Below are 6,715 nucleotides of genomic sequence, written 5' to 3'. Positions count from 1 at the left end.
TGCTCTGACTTGACAAAAAACATTGGTCTTCAAATACTCAATTGATATTCAGCCAGCTTGAAAATGTAGAACTTGCCAAGCTATGACTTCCAAAATCGGTTCATGATTATTAATGACGCTGGGTTATGATTGTTGCAGACACCGGGTCAATCTGGTTTATTCAAAACTGAGAATTTGAAGATTTTTCTCCCTTATATCCATATTACCTGTAGCCCCCAAGTCTTGAGCAGAACAAAGTGATGGCTTAAGACATGCTTCAATATAAATACTGCCACTTTAAGAAGAAATCCATGTTCATCCCAGTCACTTAGTAAAAACTGAATACTCCATATTATGTAGCCCCCAAGTGCCGGGTTGTCATGCTTGCAGCAACCTGGGACTTGTAATTGCCTGATGCTCAAAAAACGTCAACCAGTGTAGCCCCCAAGGGCCGGGTCATTATGCAATAATGAGCAGGGACTTTATAAATATAATCATCCTTCATTGAAAATAACATCATACGATGTAACTCCACCATGGGGCTTTGAACCCACGTCCACAAGGTTAAGAGCTTAGTGCTTTACCAACTGAGTAGTGGACCTTTCAGTATAATGGTTTTAAAACTTGTGTACCTTGAATAATTGACAGGAGCAATTGGTAGCCCCCAAGGGTCGGCTCATTACAATGTGATGAGTCGGGTCTTCAATAAGGTGAGAAAATAATAACTTTGCATTAGCCCCCAAGTATCATTATGCATGCTTGCAGCGACATGAGACTTGCATACTTGATGTAATCTCAACTTGAATAATGTAGCCCCCAAGTGCCGGGTCGTAAGCCTGCAGCGACTCGGGACTATTCCTTCAATTGTAGAATAAATCATATCCATTGATAATATGATAGCCATTGCGCTAAAGCGACTTTGAAAACCTCAATCATAATATTGGTTATTGATAACCATAATAAAAATCCAGCCATGTTGGCTATTTGAAGATTTGAATAATATAATCCGGTCTAAAAACCTCAATCATTCAATATCATCATGAAAATCCAGCCAATTTTGGCTATGAAAGATATGAATATCTTACCAGTTGATAAGTAAATCCAGAGTTTAAATACTCGGCGGCTCTTGGCCGATGGTGACTTAATGCGCATTCATTGTAAGCTAGAATTTTTATAACCCGGTGGCTGATAGCTTTTGAGAAAATCCAAAATGGATAACCCTTTTGAAGCATCAATTTGGATGATGAGCTTGAATTTATATGTCATAATTCTGCAAATCCTGCACACAAAGTGTAAATAACAAATGCCCTGGCGACTTAACATCGAAAGCCAGGGTGGATAGCCACCCGAATGCATTCTTATCTTGCACACAAGTAGATCACAAGAATCCTTGGCGATTTACCGTAGGGCGGGTCATAATGCCCATATAAATAGCCAGGGTTTATAACCAAGTTGTAATTGAAGATAATCAAATATGACATAGATGATACCTGTGACATTGAATCACCTCGTTGGTTTAACCAATTCTTGTAGTGAGGGTGGTAACCCCAATCTTGAGTATTTGAGAACTCCTTCCTTAATTTGCCGGATTATGATAATAAACCGTACCGGGATATAGTAAACACCGGATTTTCCTTATAACACTGGCGACTTGTTAGTCAAAACCAGACCGGGTTAAAGAACGCCGGATTAGAACTGATCATGCACTGACAACTTTTTAGTTGAAAGCAAAGCCGGGTCAAGGGAGCCGGTTTATCAGAAGATGTTATAAATCTCATCAAAGGAGAAAAAACTTGGCAAATGAAAGCATATGAAAACTTGTAGTCGAGGCTTTTTACGAGCTGCCAGGCTCCAAATCAAGGCTTTTCATGGGCTGTCAGGCCACTGAATTAACCATTTCACAAAGCCTCTTAAGATGGACCTCAATCTTTAACCAATCACGTTTTAACTTTGACAAGTTCAGGGTCTATGAGATTGACTGTCAAACGTTCGCGGGTCATACCAGGTTTACTTGGGCGGAGTGACTTACTTAAAGAAGGCATGTTAATCCGGGGTTTTAGGTGCGAACACCAGGCTTCCAAGCCAGGCTTGATAGCCTATTACAAGGGTGCAAACTCTTAGTTCGATGCGAAGCAAAGAGCCCCCAAGTAACTTCCCTGGTGGCCTTACGCCGATCAAGAGGTGTAGCTATGGTTCGAATATGACGAAGCCCCCAATTGATATATTTCTGAGATGTGCTTATCGGGTGCCTATGTTTGAGTTGTGCTGTGCAACAAACTCTGTTTGGCCCCTTATGATAATATTGGCTTGATAGCCGGATCAATATGTAATCAGAACTCCGCTTTCTAAACAGAAGCCCCCATGTGATCAATATTATGATAAGCCAATAAGGTAGGATAACCCATGTTTGAACCGTGCATCATGGCAACATGCCCTCTTCGGCAACCTTTAACTTTTTGCAAGAGATAAATTCTTCTTGAACCGGGATTTTGAACCGGAGATTGAGAGCTTCAAGGCTTTGTGGGAGACATCTTTCCCTTGAGCCGGATTTTAACCTGGAATCTTCATTTTCAGCTAGAAATATTCTGACAGCCTTTAAACTCGAACTTGCGAGAAATTAATTCTTTTTGAACCGGAAGTTCTTAAACCAGATTTGAGAGCTTCAGTGAGACTGATTTCCCTTGAGCCGGATTTTAAACCGGAATCCTTTCTGATGACCCGGAACTTCTTCATTGAGCCGGGATTTTGTAACTGTCATATACTTTCTAAGCCAGAAATTTTCTGACGGCCTTTAAAATTTCATCAATATAACAGTAGCCTCTGGGACCGGGTTATCTTTCCCTCCATCGTCCTGGGGTTCTTAAATTTGCTAAAACTGACAAGATTTGCTGAGTCATGTCATCGTAGCCCCCGAGTCTCAAAGTGACTCGAGGAGTTGGCTTGAGATTCTCCATATTTGACCGTGATATAAACCGACATAACTTGTATATCATTGGTGTTGATAGCACGATGTGAATCCACAAATGGTTGAGGTGACTGTGACTTTGGTCTTCACGTGGTGGAACGAGAGTTGCTCCACGGACGACATTTCACGCACATAGTAGCAGATGTAATCCAGCCCGCCCTGCACATACACATGCGCGGAATAAAACAGAGGTAGGCGAGGTTAATCCGGGTTGGAAAGAAAGAGACCGGCCGTGGCGACTGAGACAGCTCGGGACTGCGAGCCCGAGAGGCTTGGGAGCAATGCAGCGGCTCAGGGCCGACCACAACGGACAGCAGCTCTCGGGCAGTATGAAGGTGCGGCGGTTCAAGGGCAGCACAGAGGCATCTCGACGCCCGATAGCGGAGCGACAACAACGGCTCGGACGCGGCCAAGGACGAACCAGTACGAAGCGACGGTGGTTGGGGCGCCTTGTAGTCCGGGTCAGAGTGTGTACGGCCGAGCGAATCCGAGGCAAAAAAGGTATATTGAGGTGGAGACGGCTATTGTAGCGATCGCGAGATCCGGGTCATGGTCGGTCCAGAGTGCGGCATCTAGCGCTAGAAGGAAGGCCAGTCTTTTTTCTGTAGTTTGAATCCAATTCGTCTTAATCTGCCCAACCTGTCCATGGAGACCTTTCGGATAGCTTCTAACTTTGATCCGGAAGTTCAATAGCAGCATTACGATTGATTTGACGTGCCAGCTTTGGCCAGGCCCTATACGATTGCTTATTCCCAGATTTGGAAAAACGGTCACCACTGTTGAATTATTGCACGGCGGCTTGTGCAAAGCAACGAGGACGGCGGCTGTTGTAGTAGATATCAACTTGTTTTCAGATTCGACGGATTGCCGGTTTTTGCAACACATAACCCTTAATTTCTTTTGAACTCAAACCCTACACTGCTAACTTCATAGTTGGCCAGCAAACTTAATTAACTCGGCTGTGGCTCTGCTTGCTCCATGCCGGTTCTTTCTTCATCTGTAAATTGCAAACTTCTCGCTCCTGAGATAGATCCCTTCAAGAGCTCAACACCACCGTGCGCGAACCCCACGGTGGGTGATAACCCACAAGTATAGGGGATCGCAACAGCTTTCGAGGGTAGAGTATTCAATCCAAATTTATTGATTCGACACAAGGGGAGCCAAAGAATATTCTCAAGTATTAGCAGCTGAGTTGTCAATTCAACCACACCTGGAAACTTAGTATCTACGGCAAAGTGTTTAGTAGCAAAGTAATATGATAGTGATGGTAACGGTAACAAAAGTGTAATGAAAGCAAAGTAATATTTTTGGTATTATGTAGTGATTGTAACAATAGCAACGGGTAAGTAAATAAGCGTAAACCAGTATATGGAAAGCTCGTAGGCATCGGATCAGTGATGGATAATTATGCCAGATGTGGTTCATCATGTAACAGTCATAACATAGGGTGACACAGAACTAGCTCCAATTCATCAATGTAATGTAGGCATGTATTCCGAATATAGTCATACGTGCTTATGGAAAAGAACATGCATGACACCTTTTGTCCTACCCTCCCGTGGCAGCGCGGTCCTAATGGAAACTAAGGGATATTAAGGCCTCCTTTTAATAGAGAACCGGAACAACGCATTACCACATAGTGAATACATGAACTCCTCAAACTACGGTCATCACCGGTAAGTATCCCGATTATTGTCACTTCGGGGTTAACGGATCATAACACATAATAGGTGACTATAGACTTGCAAGATAGGATCAAGAACTCTCATATATTGATGAAAACATAATAGGTTCAGATCTGAAATCATGGCACTCTGGCCCTAGTGACAAGCATTAAGCATAGCAAAGTCATAGCAACATCAATCTCAGAACATAGTGGATACTAGGGATCAAACCCTAACAAAACTAACTCGATTAAATGGTAAATCTCATCCAACCCATCACCGTCCAGCAAGCCTACGATGGAATTACTCACGCACGGCGGTGAGCATCATGAAATTGGTGATGGAGGATGCTTGATGATGACGACGGCGACGAATCCCCCTCTCCGAAGCCCTGAACGGACTCCAGATCAGCCCTCCCGAGAGGTTTTAGGGCTTGGCGGCGGCTCCATATCGTAAAACGCGATGAAATCTTCTCTACTATTTTTCTCCCCAGAAGCAGATATATAGAGTTGGAGTTGGAGTCAGGAGGTCTCCAGGGGGCCCACGAGGTAGGGGGCGCGCCCTAGGGGGGGCCCACCCTCGTGGACAGGGTGTGGGCCCCCTGGTCTTCATCTTTGGCGAGGATTTTTTATTATTTATTGTAAGATATTCTGGGGAGTTTCAGGTCATTCCGAGAACTTTTGTTTTCTGCACATAAAACAACATCATGGCAATTCTGCTGAAAACAGCATCAGTCCGGGTTAGTTCCATTCAAATCGTACAAGTTAGAGTCCAAAACAAGGGCAAAAGTGTTTGGAAAAGTAGATATGACGGAGATGTATCAACTCACCCAAGCTTAAACCCTTGCTTGTCCTCAAGCAATTCAGTTGACAAACTGAAAGAAATAAAGAAAAACTTTTACAAACTCTGTTTGCTCTTGTTGTTGTAAATATGTCAAGCTAGCATTCAAGTTTTCAGCAAAGATTATAACTAACCATATTTGCAATAATTCTCAGGTCTCATGATTGCCCATATCAATAGCATAATCAACTAGCAAGCCATAATAATAAATCTCGGATGACAACACTTTCTCAAAACAATCATAATATGATATAACAAGATGGTATCTCGCTAGCCCTTTCTGAGACCGCAAAACATAAATGCAGAGCATCTTTAAAGATCAAGGACTGACTAAACATCGTAATTCATGGTAAAAGAGATCCAATCATAGTCACACCCAATATAAATTAACAGTGATGAATGCAAATGACAGCTGCGCTCTCCAGCTAGTGCTTTTAATAAGAGAGTGATGACTCAACATAAAAGTAAATAGATAGGCCCTTCGCAGAGGGAAGCAGGGATTTGTAGAGGTGCCAGAGCTCGGTTTTGAAATAGAGGTGAATAATATTTTGAGCGGTATACTTTCATTGTCAACATAACAACCAAGAGATGGTGATATCTTCCATGCTACACACATTATAGGCGGTTCCCAAACAGAATGGTAAAGTTTATACTCCCCCTCCACCAACAAACATCAATCCATGGCTTGCTCGAAACAACGAGTGCCTCCAACTAATAACAGTCCCAGGGGGAATTTTGTTTTGCAATTATTTTTATTTAGCTTGCATAAAGCATGGGACTGGGCATCCCGGTGACCAGCCATTTTCTCGTGAGTGAGGAGCGGAGTCCACTCCTCTTGAGAATAACCCGCCTAGCATGGAAGATACAGATAGCCCTAGTTGATACATGAGCTATTCGAGCATACAAAACAGGATGATTATTTGAAGGTTTAGAGTTTGGCACATACAAACTTACTTGGAACGGCAGGTAGATACCGCATATAGGAAGGTATAGTGGACTCATCTGGAATAACTTTGGGGTTTAAGGGATTGGATGCACAAGCAGTATTCCCGCTTAGTACAGGTGAAGGCTAGCAAAAGACTGGGAAGAGACCAACTAGAGAGCAACAACAGCCATGTACATGCATTAAAATTAATAAACATTGGATGCAAGCATGAGTAGGATATAATCCACCATGAACATAAATATCGTGAAGGCTATGTTGATTTGTTTCAACTACATGCGTGAACATGTGCCAAGTCAAGTCACTTAAATCATTCAAAGGAGG

The sequence above is a fragment of the Triticum urartu genome, chromosome 6A, assembly GCF_056163025.1.
Source record: "Triticum urartu cultivar PI428250 chromosome 6A, HENAU_Tu73, whole genome shotgun sequence".
NCBI classification, from domain to species: domain Eukaryota; kingdom Viridiplantae; phylum Streptophyta; class Magnoliopsida; order Poales; family Poaceae; genus Triticum; species Triticum urartu.
The sequence above is the reverse complement of the archived record's forward strand: the minus strand, read 5'-3'. Positions refer to the sequence as shown.